Here is a 22,197-nt window from a genome sequence, read left to right as displayed (position 1 = left end):
TGCATATCTACCAAATCTATGCGATGACCTGCCTATGCCATCCTATCGAGCTCTCTGCATCCTGACAGGGCCTTGTACTGTTTATGGTAGATCTAAAAGAGGTTGTACAATCAGATTGTATAGACTTGGTACAGGTTGTGCGCCGTGCGATTGGATTGTATAGACTCGGTCTCGGCCGTGCGGTCGGATTGTGTAGACTCGGTCCCGGTCGTGCGCCGTGCGGTCGGATTGCGTAGACTCAGTCCCGGTCGTGTGCGGTCGGATTGCGTAGACTCGGTCCCGGTCGTGTGCGGTCGGATTGCGTAGACTCGGTCCCGGTCGTGCGCCGTGCGGTCGGATTGCGTAGACTCGGTCCCGGTCGTGCGCCGTGCGGTCGGATTGCGTAGACTCGGTCCCGGTCGTGCGCCGTGCGGTCGGATTGCGTAGACTCGGTCCCGGTCGTGCGCCGTGCGGTCGGATTGCGTAGACTCGGTCCCGGTCGTGCGCCGTGCGGTCGGATTGCGTAGACTCGGTCCCGGTCGTGCGGTCGGATTGCGTAGACTTGGTCCCGGTTGTGCGCTGTGCGGTCAGCTGTATAGTACAAGGGTCTGGCTGATTGGATGGATTGTTTAGGTTTGTCATTCTCTCCCGTAGGTTAGGTAACACTCCAGCCTTACTGTATACTAGCTGTTGGGGGTCAGATATACTAAGAAGGAAATTGATATTTACCTCTTTGTGCCCCAGTAACCCGTGTGTGCGGCACCAAAAACGTGGGCTTTCATGTCCACACACTGCACATACAGTCCTTGAAAAAAGTCGTCATACCCCTTGAAATTTTTCCCCCATGTTGTCATGTTACAAACAAAAACGTAAATGTATTTTATTGGGATTTGATGTGATAGACCACCACAAAGTGGCTCATAACTGTGAAGTAGAAGGAAACTGATAAATGGTTTTCAACATTTCTTACAAATAAATCTGTGAAAAGTGTGGTGTCCATTTGTATTCAGCCCCCCGGAGTCAATACTTTGTAGGACCACCTTTCACTGCAATTCCAGCTGCAAGTCTTTTTGGGGATGTCTCTCCCAGCTTTGCACATCTAGAGAGGGACATTTCTGCCCATTCTTCTTTGCAGAATCGCTCAAGCTCTGTCAGATTGGATGGAGAGCGTCTGTGAACAGCAATTTTCAAGTCTTGCCACAGATTCTCCATTGGATTTAGGTCTGGACTTTGACTGAGCCATTCTAACACATGAATATGCTTTGATCTAAACCATTCCATTGTAGCTCTGGCTGGATGTTTCGGGTCGTTGTCCTCCTGGAAGGTGAACGTCCAACCCGGTCTCAAGTCTTTTGCAGACTCTAACAGGTTTTCTTCTAAGATTGCCCTGTATTTGGCTCCATCCATCTTCCCATCAACTCTGACCAGCTTCCCTGTCCCTGCGGCAGAAAAGCATCCACACAGCATGATGCTGCCACCACCATGTTTCACAGTGGGGGTGGTGTGTTCAGGGTGATGTGCAGTGTTAGTTTTTCACCACACAGTTCACAAAGTTCCATTTTGGTCTCATCTGACCAGAGCACCTTCTTCCACGTTTGCTGTGCCCCCCACATGGCTTCTCACAAACTGCAAACGGGACTTCTTATGACTTCTTTCAACAATGGCTTTCTTCTTGCCACTCTTCCATAAAGGCCAGATTTGTGGAGTGCACGACTAGTTGTCCTGTGGACAGATTCTCCCACCTGAGCTGTGGATCTCTGCAGCTCCTCCAGAGTTACCATGGGCCTCTTGGCTGCTTCTCTGATTAATGCTCTCCTTGCCCGGCCTGTCAGTTTAGGTGGACGGCCATGTCTTGGTAGATATGCATTTGTGCCATACTCTTTCCATTTTCGGATGATGGATTGAACAGTGCTCCATGAGATGTTCAAAGCTTGGGATATTTATTTATAACCTAACCCAGCTTTCAACTTCTCCACAACTTTATCCCTGACCCGTCTGGTGTGTTCCATGGCCTTCATGATGCTGTTTGTTCACTAATGTTCTCTAACAAACCTCTGAAGGCCTCACAGAACAGCTGTATTTATACTGAGATTAAATTGCACACAGGTGGACTCTATTTACTAATTAGGTGATTTCCCACGGCAATTGGTTCCACTAGATTTTAGTTAGAGGTATCAGAGTAAAGGGGCTGAATGCACATGAACGCCACACTTTTCAGATATTTGTTTGTAACAAGTGTTTGAAAACCATTTTATCATTTTCCTTCCACTTCACAATTATGTGCCACTTTGTGTTGCTCTATCACATAAAATCCCAATAAAATACATTTACATTTTTGGTTGTAACATGACAAAATGTGGAAAATGTCAAGGGGTATGAATACTTTTTCGAGGCACTGTATGTACCTCACTGGACGGGCAATGTGTATATGCTTGGAGCACTGCCAGCACAGAGACCAGCTGGCAGAAATGCTCTTAGTCCTGAGTAAACATCGGTATCCAGTGGGACAGTCAATCACACTGGTCACATGGTCATCCTTGGAGTATGGAAATCCACATGTGGGGGGGGTTATTAGCCTTAGTGTGTTTCACAGGAACACCCCACTTCTTTTTACCCCGGAGGAATGCCTGGCAAAAAGTTGAGATTGCGGGGGACACCTGAAGTAATGTTTACATCTACAGCTCCTGGAACATCAGTGGTGTGATCAGTGAGCTGTCTATATAACAATTATTTTTTGAAATGGCATAAAATAGAATCAATATGTAAATGTACCTGTTTATTGCAGAGCAAAGCACAGGGTGTCAGGAGGGCACACTACATGGGGGGGCAGCAGGGCACATTACATGGGATCTCAGCACATGGGATCACAGCACTGTACATGGGACCAGGGCACATGGGATCACAGCACATGGGATCACAGCACTGTACATGGGACCAGGGCACAAGGGATCACAGCACTGCACATGGGATCACAGCACCACACATGGGACCAGGGCACAAGGGATCACAGCACTGCACATGGGATCACAGCACCACACATGGGACCAGGGCACAAGGGATCACAGCACTGCACATGGGATCACAGCACCACACATGGGACCAGGGCACAAGGGATCACAGCACTGCACATGGGATCACAGCACCACACATGGGACCAGGGCACATGGGATCACAGCACTGCACATGGGACCAGGGCACATGGGATCACAGCACCGCACATGGGACCAGGGCACATGGGATCACAGCACCGCACATGGGACCAGGGCACATGGGATCACAGCACCGCACATGGGACCAGGGCACATGGGATCACAGCACCGCACATGGGACCAGGGCACATGGGATCACAGCACCGCACATGGGACCAGGGCACATGGGATCACAGCACCGCACATGGGACCAGGGCACATGGGATCACAGCACCGCACATGGGACCAGGGCAGCTGTTTCTTTATTTGCAGAGCTAAGCAGGTCCTCCTCTGCTGTGCTGTTCCTCACTGGCCTCTCCTCCAATTTTCCCTTCCTGTCCATTGTGGGTGATGTCACATACAAGCAGGAGGAGCCAGCGGCGAGCAGCGCTGCACCGCTACATAGTCAGAAGCCCCATCTCAATCCAGCACTGTGCACGTGAGCCTCGGCTCTCCCTGTTCTCTCTCTCCTCATTGGCTGAGACACAGCAGCGAGACCCATTGGCTCCCACTACTTAAATTTACAGCCAGTGAGGAGACAGCAGGGGGTGGGTCCAAGCCGTAGCTCTGTGTATCTTATTGAACGCATAGAGTGGGGCTCGGGAGTGTGCACACTCAAATGGTCCCATAGCAAGTGGGGGAGCTCCCAATCCATTGTAGGCTAGAATGAGGCACTGCAGTTCCAGAGCCTTTCCGGATATGCACAGCATATGTGCACATGGGGTCAAGCTCAGTGAGTCTTTTAAAAGGCTCATTTTTCCAGAAAAAAAAAATGAAAAGGCAAACGAACACTTTAACTTACCCACTCAGCCCCGGCCCTCACTGTACTTACCTCCATTGATGATACCTGTCACTGTCCACACAGCTGCGGGAGCAGTCCAGACTGTTCTCCCCTCCTTTCTGTAGGGTTCCCAGGATGGATCAGAGCGGTTCTGATTGGTCAAAGTAGTCATGCCGGTAGTGACCAATTGGGATTCACTGTGATCCGTTCCACAAGGGGGAGTGACTGGGGGGCTGGTGTGGAGTAGGGTGGATAGGGTGTTGAAAAGGTGAACTGTGCTGAATAATTGATAACATCGATAATCTGCTATGTGGAAACAAAGCACAGTTGTATGTAACACTTAGGCTACATTCACAGTAGCTTTGTCAGCAGACCTCAGACAGGCATTTGGGAAGCATTTTTAACGCTTTTCAAACGCCTATGAAAATTCTGCACATGGCAGCACTCAGTGCTGTTCACACTGAAGCGTTAGCGTCACGGCAAAACTGATGCCTCATGTCTAATCAGGAGGAGTTGAAGCCTCCCATTCAAGTCTATGGTGCAGCTTCTCAAACGCCTGGCAGGTGTTAATACTATTTAACTTTATTATAGGCGTTTGTGGTGCGGTTTTAACACTTGGGAAATGCCTATCAAATGCTTCAAAACTGCGCATAGGGTGTTTGGGGAGCATTTGAGGAGCTTTAAAAATGCTTCCCAAATGCCTGTCTACCGCTTGTCAAACCCTATAGGGGCGTTTGGCAAGAGTTAGAAATAAGTCAAGTGTGAACGAACCCTTAGTCCTCATGCACGTTGGGCACTTTTTTTCTACAACCAGTAAACCCCCCAGCATGTTATCCTATGTGTCCATACACACATAGGCTTTAATCAGCGTTTTCTGGCTGGGAAAACCCCACAACTAGTGGGTTTCTAGAGGAATATGTTAGCTGTAAAAACATTCTAATGTTGGTAAATGCAGCAAACTGGCGGTTTTTGAGCCAAATTTTTTGGTGCTAAAAAAACACTAGCGCTGCTAAACGCTAATGCAAAGACGCAAAAAAAAATGCAAAACGACTTTATACAACTAACGCTACTGGCGGTTTTAAAATGACCAGTGTGCATGAGGACTTATTACCAGTGTGCATGAGGACTTATTACCAGTGTGCATGAGGACTTATTACCAGTGTGCATGAGGACTTATTACCAGTGTGCATGAGGACTTATTACCAGTGTGCATGAGGACTTAAAATATTACCAGGATATGGGAGTATTGAAGAATGGGACAATAGATGTCCTGCAAACAACGAGAAATCAGACCACAGACATCTTGTAAATCGGAGAACTGACTTGGCTGACCAAGTTTTCTCTCTTCGCTTTTCTATGATTCAAAGGTCATTCCCGTCCCGATTAGTATGCATGTGTGTACTAACAGATATAACCAGGGGCGGACTGACCATTTGGGAACTTGGGCACTGCCCGAGGGCCCGGGGTCAGTAGGGGGCCCCATGAGATGCCCCTGGTACCTTTTTTTTTTAATAGGCTTTTTTGAGTTTGGGCAAGGACACAGGGGCCCCATGATCCCCTATTGCCCGGGGGGGCCCCATGATCCCCTATTGCCCGGGGGCCCCATGAGTTGTCATGCCCCTGAATATAACTGAGTGCGAACCATGTCTGTTATTTGTGTTACTGGCGGGATGTTGATGAGGCAATTATGTAGAAACCATTTTCATCACCTCACTTACTCTGGGCACAGGTGATCTGTCCTTGAATCTGCACTGCAGGGTGCAATGAATACATTGAATGTATTGTACTGACTCATGATGTCCTCACTCAGAAAGGTGTGTTGTCTGCCATTGTTACTCTGCTGTGAATCTGGAGATCAATTGACCTGGAACAGTCCAGGGTTGGTTTCTGTTGTTTAGATGCGGTCATTGTTGTTGCTGGTGTGTGGGTTTTTTTTTTTTGTTTGTTTGTTGTTTGGCTTCCCTTTGTTCCCTATCAGTAAAACTTCATTAGCTCTCAATGTGGCCAGTATGGACAATGCTTACTTGAAGCTGAAGATGGAGTAGGCTGTCCCATAGCCCAGAACAACAATGGCACCCGTCCTCTGTTGGCCTTGTATAGGCAGTGCTTTGGCTGTAATATTTTGCATCACAGACCTGTAGAAGGTATAGAGATGAGAAATTCTAGCTCATAAAGCAGATCTATAGGACATGTCATATTTTCCTGCCCCCCCCCCCCCTTTTTAACAATTGTTTATATATATATTATTTAATAGTGCACCGACATGAAAATTCTGGTGGCAAAACCAAAAATGAATAATGCACTTGGCCGAAAACTGAAACCGAAATGCGCATTTTTTAACAATGAATATATATTTTTTGGGAAAAAAATACTGATTAAAAAAAAAAAATATATATAACCCAATTTTGTTTTGTAAAATATGAAAGAGGATGCTACGGCGAGTAAATAGATACCCAACATGTCACGCTCTAAAATTGCGCCCGCTCGTGGAATGAAACTGCGGTATTTAAAAAATCTCCATCAGTGATGCTTTAAAAATGTCTACAGGTTAGCAGTGTAAAGTTACAGAGGAGGTCTAGTGTGAGAATTAGTGCTCTTGCTCTGACGTTCGTGGTGATTATCCCACGTGTGTGGTTTGAACACCATTTACATATGTGGGCGTGGTCTACATATGCGTTCTACTACAAGCGAGCATGGGGGGACGGGCACTTTAAACTTTTTTTTTTTTTTTTTTGTTTTTTTGCACTGTCCCTTTTTAAAAAAAAAAAAAAAAAATGTTTAATCACTTTTATTCTTATCACAAGAAATGCATGCATCCTTTGTGATAGAAATAATAAGTGACAGGTACTCTTTATGGAGAGATATGGGATCCATAAGACCCCACATCTCTCCTCTGCAATGAAAAACATTGGATCAAAAAAAAAGCATTGATTTAGTGCTATTAAAAATTGAAAAAAAAAGCACCGATACAGGTGCTGAAAAACCCCCGCCCCTTGCCGCCCGGTTGTTTTCAGCCTTACCTGAGAAACCATCGATCCCGTCGCTGGGCATAGAGATGAGTGAAGGAAAGATGGCCACCACTCATCTCTATAAAAAAAACAAAAAAAACATTGATCTAGTGCTTAAAAAAAAAAAATGGCCGGAATCGTAAGTGACATCGCTCCGGTCCACCAAGGGCATAGAGATGAGTGGTGGCCATCTTTCCTTCACTCATCTCTATGCCCTTCTAGGACTGGAGCGATGTCACTTACGGTTCCGGCCATTTTTTTTTTTTTAAAGCACTAGATCAATGTTTTTGTTTTTTTTTTTTTTAATAGAGATGAGTAGCGGCCATCTTTCCTTCACTCATCTCTATGTCCAGCAACGGGATCGATGGTTTCTCAGGTAAGGCTGAGAACAACCGGGCGGCGAGGGGCGGGGTTTTTTCAGCACCTGTTTCGGTGCTTTTTTTTTTTTTTTTTTTTTTTTTTCAGTTTCGGCCAATGGCTGAAAGGGGTGTTTTCGGCTGAAACGTTTTGGCCACCAAACGTTCGGTGCATCCCTAATAATATTTCTTTTTATAATCTCTTTTATTTGTACTGCCGTGTTTCCCGCCTAGGTCAGAATTATATTTTCTTCTCTTTCCCCCAGCATGCACAGATGTACTGCAGGTCTTTGAGCCCTGAGCAAGCTCTTTGGTACAGCTGCACAAGAATAGGTTTTCCCAATCATCTGTTCATGCGCTGACAACTAATAGGGAAGTCACATCCCTCCGTTGTCTTTGCGCATGCATCTGAAATCACATCTGCGGATGTGCCAAAGGGCTCTGCCAGGACCCAAAGGGCAGAGCCACCTGAGAATTGGGTCTGCTTTAACAGCATGCTTGTTCCAGGCACGTTGGTGCAAAGGGGTTGAAGCCGGACTCAAGCTTGCCATAGACAACTCAAATTTCAGGCCAATTCTGGCTGGCTTGGTCACACTTTAACCCCTTGACACCCGACATAACACAAATATGCGGCCTCACGGAACTGGGCTTTTTTCCGTGGGGCCGCATATTTGCGTGCGGCGCACTCCCAGCACAAAGACCGCGGTGTCACTGAGAGCACCAGGTCCCGTTCTAACGATCAGGACACGGGACTCCCAATTCCGGGTCACATGATCGCTGTGTTAGCCTCTGATTGGCTATCACAGTGATCAGTCACTGTACAGCCCACCCCCTTGTTTGTTTGTTTTTTTTCTCTCTCTATGAATGGAGAAGAGAGATACATTGTATCTCTCTAACTCCTGGCATAGAGGGGAAAAAATACCTAGATCAAGTTTTGATCTAGCTTAGTGCCAGGGTTAGTGTCAGGGTCTAGGTCAGGGTCAAAGGTCAGGATTTAAAAAAAAAAAAAAACACGCTTAAAAACGCTGTGTTTTTAAGTTAAAAAAAAAAGACAAAAACAAAATGCGCACTATTGTTTCTGGGCTGTACTACGGGTACAAACCACAAATAACATACACATATATGGTATCACTGCGATCGTCAAGAGCTGTAGAATTTATTTTGGGTTGTTCTGTGGTGGTAGGTTATGGTAGTAACAAGAAACACACAGCTAAATTTAAAAAAATATATTTTTTTTTTACTATTTTGAGCCAGTTTTCCTTTTTTAATAAAAAAAAAAAAAAAAAAATCAGGAGATATCCATTACCATTTACCACCAAATGAAAGCCCAATTGTTCCTGGAAAAAAAACGCGGTATAAGTCACCTGGATGTACAAAGCAGTTGTGATGATATGGACGGTTTTACTATCACATGTCAACGTTGCAAAATTGTGCTTGGGCATTAGGATTTGTTTTACCCTTAGGTGTGAAGGGGTTAAGCCATGAGTGCCCTATTTGGCACCATCCGGTTCAACAAACTTCAATTAATAAGTTGAAGGAGAAGGACAGAAAAATGAAAATCAGCTGAACGGTGACTGCATCTGATCAAATGTAGTCACTGTTTGAGTATTCAGACAGCTGTGGCACTTATAGCCATCGGGAATTTCTTCTATCCGTGCTCTTCACTGTGGATGAGGAAATCGCAAAAATTCTTTAGTTCATTTTGCGGAGCTGAAAGAAAGATCTAAATGTTTATGGATGGCCTTGGCTAACGTAGTCCCTAGCATTTTCATAAGGAGTCCAGCAGTCCCTGTACTTCTCTGATGACAAATGATATCAAGAGACCCTTTCAGTTTGCCCATCAAAGACCTAGTGAGAGGGTCTGTGTAGAGCTGACCACCTGATACTTTCCATCAGAACCTGGGAGAACATGCTCCTGCTTCAGAACCTGGGAGAACATGTGACCTTCTCCTACAATGCGGGGCTTGGGCTTAGCATCCAATCATCGGGCTGGAGAACTGTCGGTCTTCAAATGGGGCACTAGTTCTGGCGACACACCAAGATTCCCTCACTTTGGAGGGATTTTCTCTCACTTCCTCTTTTGGCTATGGGACAGGAAGTTATGGGAAGGCTCCCCAATAGAACACAGAGGGCAAGAAAGACCTGATAAGGGTTATAGCCCTCCCCTTACCCTGTCCTAAATGAAAATAAAACATTGTGCCTTTAGGCTACTTTCACATTGAGGAGTTTTTGAAGCAAATGTGCGGCCTCCCGGTGTCTGGGTGTTGGCACATTTGCGTGCAATTAAGAAAAACATAAGTGCTCCCAGCACACATGTCTGGTACTCACAGGTCCCAATCTCCTCTTGCGATCGGGACCTTTCCTAATCATGTGACAGCGAATCACGGCGGTCACATGACCCTAAAACCCACTCGGCTTCTTAAACTCTTAAAGGGCCGGGAGGCGCTGTTGCCAAGGGGTTAAAATAAGTGTGTGTGTGTGTGTGTGTGTGTATATATATGTATATATGTATATATATATATATATATATATATATATATATATATATATATATATATATATGTGTGTATATATATCTCAAGAAAACCACTTCCCTATGTATGTGAATGTATCTATGTACAGTTGTGCTCAAACGTTTACATACCATATTCAAGGCTTTGGACATCTTTTTATGTCCTTTTCCATCTCTATAAAGCTCCATTACCTTGTTACACAGGACTTTTGACAGTTCTTTTCTGATCCCCATGGCTCAGTATCTAGCCTAGTCAGTGCTTCCACATAAGATGTGGGACATTAACCTCTAACTGGCATTCTAACCCGTGTGTGTCACCTTGTGTGTCTGTACCAAGGCCAAACATTCCAGGGGATGTAAACTACTGATCCGGGCCATTTGGGTGATTTCTGTTATTATGATTTAAAAAGGAGCCAAACAACTATTTGATAATAAATGGCTTCATATGATCATCATCCTTCAATAAAGAGCATTTTGTGACATGATCAGTCATATTTTCAATATCTGCCAAAATTTCACAATTTCTGTCAGGGTATGTAAACGTTTGAGCACAACTTTGTTTTCCACATTCAGGCGTTGCGCTTGCTGTGCGGCGTAAAAACTCCTGCTTGCAGCATCTTTGGAGCATGTATGGGGAGTTGGAAAACAAATGCCCCAAAAACACCTCTTGCCATTGAAATGCCTGAAAAATGCCTCTGAGAAGCGTTTTTTGGTGCTGTTTTTAAGTCACGTGTCCTTTAAAATGCTCAAAGCGCGGTAAAAATGCCTATGCGTTTTTGCTGTGTTTTTGCGGCAGATCAGTGTGAAAGTAGCCCAAGGCTACGTTCACACTAGCGTTGTGTGCAGGCGGCAGAGAGGCGTTTAAGAAGCGTTTTTACCGCTTCCCAAACGCCTCTGCCAATTCTGCACATTGCAGCACATGGTGCTGTTCTAACGGGAGCGTTTGCGTCGCGGCAAAACGGACGCCTCTGGTCGAGCCAGGAGGCGTTGAAGCCTCCTATTCTAGTCTATGGTGCCATTTCGCAAACACCCGGCCGGCGTTTGCGGTGCGGTTTTGACGCGGTTGCGGGGCGTTTGCGGAGCGGTAACTCCATTCAAACTGCATTATAGCCATTTGTGGGGCGTTTTTAACGCTCGGCAAATGTCTAGCAACCGCCGCTAAACCGCGCATGCGGCGCGTTAAAAAAATGCTCCGCAAACGCCGGACCAACGCTTGCCACACGCTATAGGGGCGTTTGGCAAGCGTTGGTAAAACAGCCAAGTGTGAACGAGCCCTTAGTTCTACTTTTAACCTCCTTGGCGATAATCCCGAGTGTAGCTTGGGCTTACCCTGCGGAGTTGCTCTGGGGGTCCCTGCAGTACTTACCTTGTCCTTCGCTCCCGCGATGTGTCCCCTGCAGCGTCCCCGGCCATCTCCTCCGGCCGATGCCGGCATCCGGCTTCTGTGTTCCGGACCCTGTGACATCGGGACGTACGGGCGGCGGGAAATTTGAAATTTTTAAAGAAATGTCATTTTTGCTGTCATTGCTGTTTCAATGCATTTCACATATATTTTGTCCCTACTGCTTTGTCCTGCGCCCTGCCTGCATTTTGAATGTTCTTTCTGCCTGGAAACTTAGAAAAGTACATGGCGTCCAAAAAGCGTCCCTTTACGTCAAAAGCGGTTTTAGAACAGCGATAGTAAATCAGAACCACTTGCAGAATTGAGTGATAATGATTTGTGGGGAAATTCGTCATCAGACACTGAAAACGATTTTGCAACTTTGCTCAGCGATGTGCAAATTTGCCTCTGTATTTCAAATTTCAGTGTTTTTGGTTTGATTATATTATTGAATTAAATTTGTTATTATTTTTTTGATTATTTATTAAATTATAATTTATGATTTCGTGTTTCAAATTTTATCATATCCGGAATGTTTAATAGACTCTTGTTCGGACAGATTTCAGTGAGTTATTCCTAAATATTACAGCCTACAATAAAAAAACTACATATTTCCATGCAAAATAATGGTACCGCTTTCAGCAAAAAAAATCGGAAAGAATCATACTGCCAAGGAGGTTAATGGTGACTGTGCACTTTGTACCCGCGAGTGGGAAGTTGCACCCACAGGTGGGAAGTTGCACCTGCACAATTATAACATACAAGAGAAGCCTGGGGACCGTGACGTACTTTGCATGGTTTCAGAGAAGCCAATACACTGTAAAGCTCTTCTTGTAGAGATGAAACAATTCTGTAGGTGTGTTTAAAGAAGAGTGCATACTTTGTGGTTTTCTCTTTGTTTTCTCCTTTCTCTAGTGTTCAGAAGTCACACGCATGTAAAGGTAATTATATACAAATGCTCCGTCAAGAATGGAAAATAAAAACCGTAGTGGAGTGCTACAGGATCTAAAGGTCATCTTCACGCAGAACTGAAATCTCACTTTTTGGATGGCTGCAGCGAGTTGAATCACATTGATGTGTAGTATGTGTCGGGGCCTCTGCTGGTTAAGTAATTCAGCCAGATTTTCCAGTTCTGTTCCAGTAGCGGTTACAAAGTAAAATCCTAGTGTCACACTTCCTCAGGGGGTTCTTTATAATAAATAATTACTCACCGGACAATTTATTAGGTACACCTGTTCAGTTGTTTGGTAACACAAATTGCTAATCAGCCAATCACCGGGCAGCAACTCAAAGCATTTAGGCATCTAGACGTGGTGAAGATGACTTGCTGATGTTCAAACTGAGCATCAGAAAGGGGATTTTAGTGACTTTGAACATGGCATGGTTGTTGCTGCCAGATGAGCTGGTCTGAGTATTTCATAAACTGCTGATCTACTGGGATTTTCACACACATTCATCTGTAGGGTTTACAGAGAATGGTCCAAAAAAGAGAAAATATCCAGCGAGTGGCTGATGTCAGAGGAGAATGGGAAGACTGATTCCAGATGATAGATAGGCAATGAAGATCAAAATTTCTAAGGAATGTTTCCAACACCTTGTTGAATCTATGCTATGATGCATTAAGGCAGTTCTGAAGGCAAAAGGGGGTCCAACCCGGTAGTAGCAAGGTGTCCCTAATAAAGTGGCCGGTGAGTGTAGGTAGTGTAGTAGGGATACACCGAAATTTCAGTGGCCGAAAACACCCCTTTTGGCCGAAATGAAAAAAAAAAAAGCACCAATAGAGGTGCCAAAGAAACGCCCGCTAGCCGCTGCTCGGTAGTTCTCAGCCTTACCCAAGAAACCATCGATCCCGGCGCTGGGCATAGAGATGAGTGAAGGAAAGATGGCGACCACTCATCTCTATGGCCTTGGAGGACCGAAGCAATGTCACTTCCCATTCCGGCCATTTTTTAATGTTTAAAAACTACTAGAATTTTTTTCTTCCAAAATGCTGCTGCCAGGAGGAATGACCTCTAGGAGAGATGGCCAAACGTCCAGTGTGCAGGAAGCCCTAAAGAAGGGGCGCAGTACCTAATGTAGAGCTGGTGGTCACAGAGGTATAAACCCCTTCTTCCCCCCCCCCCCCCCCCCAGTCTGATTTGGTGTGCACTGAGATCTGCTAGTGCAGGGGTGGGCAAACTTTTTACTTGAGGGCTGCAATGGGTTCATATATTGGACCCGGGGGCCGGACCAAGAGTAGATGAATGATGTGTATGTGTCATCCATAGTAAGTATAGTAATATTCCCCCATAGTAAGCATAGTAATTCATCCCCCATGTAGTAAGTTCCCCCTGTGTCAATTTACTTACCTTTGCTCCGCGCGTTCCTCTCGCCGTGTTCCCGCGCCGTTCCGGTCTACAGGGCGGACTGTGAGAGGAGCCTAGCTCCCCTCACGTTCGTCACGCTGCCCCGCCTACACACATCCTGACAGCCTCACATCATGCTCCGCGGGCCGGATTAAAAGGTCCGCCGGGCCGTAGTTTGCGCATTGCTGTGCTAGTGTGTAGCACAGATACAGCCTACGATATCGAGCCACTTTACATACAGCTGTCTCTGGCTCTCTCGTATTGAGACAATGGCTTGTATGTTTTAAAGTCTTGAGGAACAATGTGGTAAGAGGACCTGTCAGGTTCTAGTGAAGACACCGGACGTAGTGATGGAGAATAAGGGGCTATCTAGGGGAGGAATGACAATTTAATGGAATACGAGAGAAAAGAGGCCAGGGAAATTCAGGCATGCTTACCATCCTTACTATCCTGTTTGCTCTGAAAAAAAAACTTCTCCTGGTTGGCTGAGATGGTTATTTTGGCTAATGGTCATTTCTAGCACCCTCTACTGGTAACAATGATATAACCACAGTGCTGGTTAGACGCACAGTACCAGGCCATGCAGCAGATGCAGAGCTTACCTTCACCACCTCCCGCCCGCCCGCCATATAAGGCAATGACATGCGCAAAACGGTTCTCTCGTTCTGGGAGGAAGTCATACGACGTCCTTCCACTCTAACCGCACGTGTGCGGCTCTGTGTGTGTGCGGCGATCGGTGGTGTGCTGTGTCCCTTGGACACAGTAGATCACCGATCAACGGCAAGAGCCGAAGATGTCGGCTCGGTCATGTGATCAGCTGTGTCCAATCACAGCTGATCGCATGTAAACAGGGAAATGCCGGTTATCGGCATTGCTCTCCTCACGAGCTGTCACGCTGACAGAGGAGAGGAACCATTAATCAGCATTCCTCAGAGGGGACATGTACATTGATCATCAGGGCACTGATGATCAGTGTGCCCTGAGGATCAGTGTAGCCCCAGCAGTGCAATCTGTCAGTGTCCATCAGTGCCAGCTGTCAGTGCTCATCAATGCCACCTGCCAGTGCACATCAATGCCACATATCAGTGCCTACCAGTGCACATCAATGCCACATATCAGTGCCTACCAGTGCACATCAATGCCACATATCAGTGCCTACCAGTGCACATCAATGCCACATATCAGTGCCTACCAGTGCACATCAATGCCACATATCTGTGCCTACCAGTGCACATCAATGCCACATATCTGTGCCTACCAGTGCACATCAATGCCACATATCGGTGCCTACCAGTGCACATCAATGCCACATATCAGTGCCTACTAGTGCACATCAGTGCCGCCTTTCCGTGCCCATCATCACTCATCGTCACTGCCCATCTGTGCCACCTACCAGTGCCTCCTCATCAGTGCTACCTATCCGTGTCCATCACTGCAGCCTCATTACCACACATCAGTGAAGGAAAAATTTCACTTATTTACAAAATTTTACTGTATAACAAAAACTAAGAAAAACCTTTTTTTTTTTTTTTTTTTTTCTCAAAATTTTCAGTTTGGTTTGTTTTAGCAAAAAATAAAAAACCCCGAGCTGATTAAATACTACCAAAAGAAAGCTCTGTCTTCAAAAAATGATAATGTCATATGGGTACAGTGTTGCATGACCGCGCAATTGTCATTCAAAGTGTGACAGAGCTGAAAACTGGCCTGGGCAGGAGGGGGGTATAAGTGCCCGGTAGGCGAGGGGTTAAAGGAAACCCTTGTCATGGAATCATGGAGCCTGACGTTTATCTCTCCTAATAACAAATCACACTGCTTTGCACGCGCTCAGAACAGGTGTAGTTGCAACATTCCTGATCTGCAGACTTTGGACTGTTAGGAGGTAATTATAGTGACTTTAGTTCTGCTTTTAAGGGCTTGTTTACGCTTCTAGATTTGGGCAGTAAAAATGTGCATTTGAGTTGTGTTTTTACCACTCCCCCTTAAAAGGTAAAAGTGAAAGGGGGTGTACATATGCAGCAGCTGTGATGCTTTGCAATGCAAAAACTATCCCTGCGGAACTACCTGCTAAACATGATCCATTCAGCTGAATAGGGGTGCCATATGTTTTTGTTGGGTTTAAGGGGTTAAAACAGGAGGTAATAGAATAGCCTGTTAAATGCCCCCTGAAGAGCAATTGTTCTTCAGAGGGCACAGCATGTGTAAGTGAGACCTAACTGAACAACGTGAAGATCGGTATGCACGGTTGCTCCAGGTTTGATCAGTTCTCTCCCTGCTGTGCAGTAGAATATAAAGCAGGGGTGAACAATGAATATGGCATTCAGGAGCAAGTCTGTCCAATCCTGGAGCCAGCAGGATGTTTTAAGGAGCCGGCTCCATTGACAACTAGAAAAAACCCCTCAAAAGTTGGGTGGCAGCTGTAATGTCCAATAAGCTTTGGCTGCCGGACTCCTGGGATTGGTCAGCCCTGATGTGAAGGTAAACCTCGATCTTTGGTGTCATTGCTGGAGTGGGTGACAGTTGGGGCTCATTCACACCATGGCGCACAGTCATCAGTTCTTCTGCAAGGGCACAACCAAATCAGTTGTTCTCTGTGTCCTGTTCACACCACGACACTGCTGTCACGCACAGATTTTTTTCTGCGCAGGAATCTGAAACATGTATAAAACTCATCGAAGCACGCATGAAATCTGATGTCTCTGCAAGTGAAATCTGCGCATCAGTTTCCATGAGTTTTCCTGCATGTATGGTGTGAATGAAGCCCTAAAGTGTTACTAAACCCACAACAGTCTGTTTATGCAGTACAGCATGCTTGTTATACTCACTGTGCAACCTAAGGGGTTAATGCTTTGCATTGTGTCAAAAGTGGGTTTGATCCTGACTTCTCTGATCCTCCCCTTCTTCCAGGGTCCCCCTCTTCTCTCCTGATAAGACATATCGGGTGGAGTCACTCTGCACATGCTCAGTTTCCTGTGTATTGCTAGAGTTTTTTTCTTCTTGGGAGGGTGTTTGATTCTGACTTCTATGATCCTCCCCCTTATCTCTTGATAAGACATATGGTGTGGAGACACTGCACATGCTCAGTTTGGTGTGTATTGCTAGAGGTTTTCTTTTTTTTTTTTTCCCTGGGAGAGTGCATGTGATTAGCACGGGGCCAATCAGCCCTGTCCAGATAGAGGGTCAGGGGTTCTGCATCCTTCTAGAGCAAAATGAAAACTCCTCCTACAATCTTTAACCAGTGCTCGACTGGACAGATAGATGGATAGAAGTCACAAGACTGCTCTAACTGCTGATGATAAAAGGTGTTTAGCAGTTTATATTTACTAAAATAATTGCATTTCCATGTTCTGTGTACTGTGAGAGACCAGATATAGTGAATGTAGGTCTGGGCAGACCAGATATAGTGAATGTAGGTCCTGGGAGACCAGATATAGTGAATGCAGGGTCCGGGGAGACCGGATATAGTGAATGCAGGGTCCGGGGAGACCGGATATAGTGAATGCAGGGTCCGGGGAGACCGGATATAGTGAATGCAGGGTCCGGGGAGACCGGATATAGTGAATGCAGGGTCCGGGGAGACCGGATATAGTGAATGCAGGGTCCGCGGAGACCGGATATAGTGAATGCAGGGTCCGGGGAGACCGGATATAGTGAATGCAGGGTCCGGGGAGACCGGATATAGTGAATGCAGGGTCCGGGGAGACCGGATATAGTGAATGCAGGGTCCGGGGAGACCGGATATAGTGGATGCAGGGTCCGGGGAGACCGGATATAGTGGATGCAGGGTCCGGGGAGACCGGATATAGTGGATGCAGGGTCCGGGGAGACCGGATCTAGTGGATGCAGGGTCCGGGGGGGGGGGGGGGGGCCGGATATAGTGGATGCAGGGTCCGGGGAGACCGGATATAGTGAATGCAGGGTCCGGGGAGACCGGATATAGTGGATGCAGGGTCCGGGGAGACCGGATATAGTGGATGCAGGGTCCGGGGAGACCGGATATAGTGGATGCAGGGTCCGGGGAGACCGGATATAGTAAATGCAGGGTCCGGGGAGACCGGATATAGTGGATGCAGGGTCCGGGGAGACCGGATCTAGTGGATGCAGGGTCCGGGGGGGCCGGATCTAGTGGATGCAGGGTCCGGGGGGGGGGGGCCGGATCTAGTGGATGCAGGGTCCGGGGGGGGGGGGCCGGATCTAGTGGATGCAGGGTCCGGGGGGGGGGCCGGATCTAGTGGATGCAGGGTCCGGGGGGGGGGGGGCCGGATCTAGTGGATGCAGGGTCCGGGGGGGGGGGGGCCGGATCTAGCGGATGCAGGGTCCGGGGGGGGGGGGGGCCGGATCTAGCGGATGCAGGGTCCGGGGGGGGGGGGGGGGCCGGATCTAGCGGATGCAGGGTCCGGGGGGGGGGGGGGCCGGATCTAGCGGATGCAGGGTCCGAGGGGGGCGGATCTAGCGGATGCGGGGTTCGGGGGATGGGCTTTCATGCTTGCACAAATCGCGGCCCGCGCAGATGTAAATCAGGGGTTATTGTGTTCTGCCAGTGGGGAGCTCCAGGGAGCATTCCAGCATTCCCCACCACAGAATACAATGATCACCGCTGGAGGCTATAGCTGCTGGCAAGGATTGGGTAGAAAAAAAAAAAAAACAGGTTGGTTGTGCTGAAGTTGATTGACAGATCGACTTCAGTGCAACCAGCCTGCCTAGAAATGGATCGAAAAGTATTAATCCACTGGATCAAAACCAGATTAATTTTGATCTCTCTACAGCTGCTTTTGTTGTTGAGTGTATTACTAGCTAGAGCATACACCCCCCCCCCCCCCCCCCCCCCTCAGCCAGTTACGGGAGTGAGGAAACCTGGTCCAACATGCTCAATTGTCATGATTTCCTGATGTACTACAATACACTGCTGGGCAGAGAGACTGTATAGCGCTGCTTAGCATGTTCCCACCTGAGCAGGAAGGCTCCATGTACACCAGCAGCTCCTAAACTCGAGTTTAGGAGCTTTTGGCATTTTTTCTGCCAAAGTTCCTAAACTCAACTCCATAAAAGCCTGTCCATGTACACCTACAGCGAATGATTATTATACAGTATTTATAAAGCGCCAATAGTTCGCTCAGCGCTGTACATTGCACCAACTGTTGTCACCTTCTCACCAAGCTGCTTGGCGATAGTTTTGTTGCCCAGTCCAGCCTTGTTTAGGTCTACAATACTGTCCCTGACATCCTTGGACAGCTCTTTGGTCTTTGCCATGGTGGAGAGTTTGGAATCTGATTGTTTGATTGCTCCTGTGGACAGGTGTCTTTTATACAGGTAACAAAATGAGATTAGCAGCACTCCCTTTAAGAGACTGCTTCTAATCACATCTTGTTGCCTGTATGAAAGACACCTGGTAGACAGAAATCCTGCTGAATGATAGGGAATCAAATACTTATTTTCCTCATGAACATGCAAATCAGTGCATCATTTGTTAGACATGCATTTCTTTTGAAGTTTTTGTTGCTATTCTGTCTCTCAGTGTTACAATACACCAAACATTCGATTTTTAGACCGATCATTTTTTTGTGAGTGGGCAAACATTCCAAATCAGCAGGGGATCAAATACTTATTTATTTCACTGTAGGCTTTTAGCAGAGTTTAGGAGCTGCCGTGTTTAGGTGAGGTTAAACCTCCCTCTCCTGAACGCGGAAGAATCACATTAAGGATAGGAACGCTTTGACCGCCGGAAAATGCAAAACCGCGGTCAGGGTAGGCTCATGTACATGGCCTTAAAGCGTGACGTATTTCTGATTTTGCGTCTGTGCATCCAGCTTTGTTCTGTCTGTGTCTAGCTTTATGCTGCCCAAGTATTGCCTAGTCAGAATCTTCTCAAGCATTGGTCTTGTTTATATATGTACAGGCGAACCTCGATTTACGAACACCTCGGTTAAAGTAATTTTCAGTTTACAAATGAAAATAATGGCTCGGTTTATTAATTATTTTCGCAATACGAATGGATTAATTGGTTTTCATTGCATTTACAATTTTTTTTTTTAATCATGTCCCTGTACAGTACTATGCCTTTAAAGTGCACTTTATAAAACGTTTTGAACAGATAAAAAGACTTTTTTACTTTTTTTTCTGACCTCCGGAACGGATTAATTGGTTTTCAGTGCATTCCTATGGGAAACCGCGTTTTTGGTTTACAAATTTTTCACAATACGGAAAGTCCCGTGGAACGCATTAAATTCGTAAACTGAGGTACGCCTGTATATTGATTGGTACAGTCCAAAAACAATGGAACTTGACAAAGCGTCTTTAACCACTTGCTGACCGCAGATAGCCAAATGACGGCTACACTGCTGCTGGCCAGTTCTGGGAGGACGTCATATGATGTTCTCCCAGGGCGCGCATTCAGCAATCTCCGTGATCGCTTTGTCCTATGGACACAGCTGATCGCGTGATGTGGTAAAAGGCCAATCACAGCAGCCTTTTACCACGGGATCAGCTGTGTCCAATGACACAGCAGATCACCAGTAAATGCAGTTGCCGGTTATCGGCTGCACTTTCCTCACGCTGTCACATTGTGAGGAGTACTGCCATTAACCGGCAATTGTCAGAGGAGGGAACGGCACTGATCATCTGGGCACTTATAATTGGTGCCGCCCACAAGTGCCCAGCAGTGCCGCCAGTCAGTACCGTCGGTGCCGCCTATCAGTGCCCATCATTTTTGCCTATCAGTGCCAGCTCATCATTGTTGCCTATCAGTGCCTTTCAGTGCCCATCATTGTTGCATATCAGTGCCAGCATATCGGTTCTGCCTCAGTACCACCTCAGTGCTGCCTATCAGTACCACCTCATCAGTGCCGCCTATCAGTACCACCTCATCAGTGCCGCCTATCAGTACCACCTCATCAGTGCCGCCTATCAGTACCACCTCATCAGTGCCGCCTATCAGTACCACCTCATCGGTGCTGCCTATCAGTGCCCATCATTGTTGCATATCAGTGCCAGCATATCGGTTCTGCCTCGGTACCACCTCATCATTGCCGCCTATCAGTACCACCTCAGTGCTGCCTATCAGTACCACCTCATCAATGCTGCCTATCAGTGCTGCCTCATCAACGTACATCAGTGAAGGAGAAAAATTACCCGTTTGCAAAATTTTATAAAAGAAACAAAGAAAAAAATTTTTTTTTTCTAAATGTTTGCTTTCTTTTTTTGTTTATAGCGCCAAAAATAAACCAACAGCGAGTAAATGCCACCAAAAGAAGGCTTTATTTGTGTGAAAAAAAATGATGTGGGTACAGTGTCACATGACCACGCAATTGTTATTCAAAAGTGCGAAAGCGCTGAACATTGTCCTGGGCAGGAAGGGGGTATAAGTGCCGGTAGGCAAGTGGTTCATTAACTGTGTATTAGCCCAGAGCAGCCATTTGAATCGGATTTGTTGCTGTCGGCCAAAACGATTCCATAAATGAGGCCGGGGATGATTTCCTCCTCCTGAAATGGTCTCTACTGCGTGTATAGTGCTGCGGATGGACATGATTGCTTCTTGGTCTTGGTTCGGGATTGATGCGTCTAGATTTAAGTACTCTGTTGAATAAGTCGGTTGTATATAAACAAATCTTATAGACGTCAGTCCATTGCTGCAGAATGTCTTCCATTTCCTTACATCTGACATGCAGCACCCAGCTCTTTGTGAGTAGAATTTCCTTTTTTCTGTTTCTATTTCTGCTTTGTCCTGTGTGCCAGCTGGATGGAGTGATGTCAGCGGGGGGCCCGTGGAGACCCCCATCTTTGCATACACGAGAATTAAGATGAGTCACTATCCACGGATTCTCATCTTGCGGGCTTTGAATGGCCTCCAGGTCGCTATATGGTGAAAGCATAATGCATTCCCCTCATTTCACTCATTAACCCTGCCATTGCCAGGAAAGCTGGCCTAAAGCTGTGATCTGAATCCCAGTGCAGGACTCCTCAGCCTTGCAAGGGTTAAGATGCCGAGCCATCTGCCTGTGTTTTGCTCTTTATGCAAATAGCTCTGTAATCCGCCCCCCTGTCCAGGGAGGGACTGGAAATACAAGCCGGGTTGTGATTGGATGAAGCTGGCTTTACCTCTCCCTTCATCAGTATGCTAATACAGGGTGGGAAGAATGGGCTTTTATGCTGCGCTGTACTCTATGACCAGAGGATGAGGACAGCGTGGATGGACAAGAGGGGAAGCATCCTACAATACGGGGATCCTGTAACGCAGGTTGTATGCATCTGCAGATGTGTGTGATATCCTACAGGGCAGGGGTGTGTGGATCATTGTTTACTATCCTTTAATATGTGGGGGAAATATTAGGCACTGGGTGTTGTTTAAAGGCAAATTTGTCTTTATTAGGTTTTGTAATACATCAAACAATACATAGCATCAAAGAGAGAATTATGAGAACATCAACAGTGACATGGGTGGGAAAGAACAACAATATAGGAATTGGTGTGGTCTATGGATTGGAGAGATACGGATCCCCCCCCCGTAGACTTGGTGTTGTTTCGATTGTCCCATCAAGAATTGTCGGCCATTCAGAATAGCTTTTTTTTTTTTTTTTTTTTTTTAAACTGACGTACCATTAATCGGTGCATGCTGTGATAAATTCCCATCGAGGCAGCAGAGATGACAGGAACA

At 46.5% G+C, this 22,197-nt stretch overlaps 1 protein-coding gene across 2 annotated transcripts in view; it reads left to right on the top strand.

The window, feature by feature from the left end:
- Nucleotides 1-22,197, top strand: part of RAB40C (RAB40C, member RAS oncogene family) — a 78,369-nt gene that overhangs the window by 515 nt on the left and 55,657 nt on the right. Inside the window, exon 1 of one of the 2 annotated variants that reach the window (XM_089683164.1) lies at nucleotides 21,653-21,780. The exons of the other annotated variant lie outside the window; for it this stretch is intronic. The gene's annotated coding sequence lies outside the window, so the exon portion shown is untranslated. Of the gene's footprint in view, nucleotides 1-21,652; nucleotides 21,781-22,197 lie in introns of those variants that run through there. 2 annotated transcript variants of the gene reach the window in all.

This window comes from Staurois parvus, unplaced genomic scaffold (genome assembly GCF_062004578.1).
Source record: "Staurois parvus isolate SC_StPar_1 unplaced genomic scaffold, SC_StPar_1.0 ptg000018l, whole genome shotgun sequence".
In the NCBI taxonomy this organism is placed as follows: domain Eukaryota; kingdom Metazoa; phylum Chordata; class Amphibia; order Anura; family Ranidae; genus Staurois; species Staurois parvus.
Note: the sequence above shows the minus strand (reverse complement) of the source record. Positions and strands in the feature narration are given on the sequence as shown.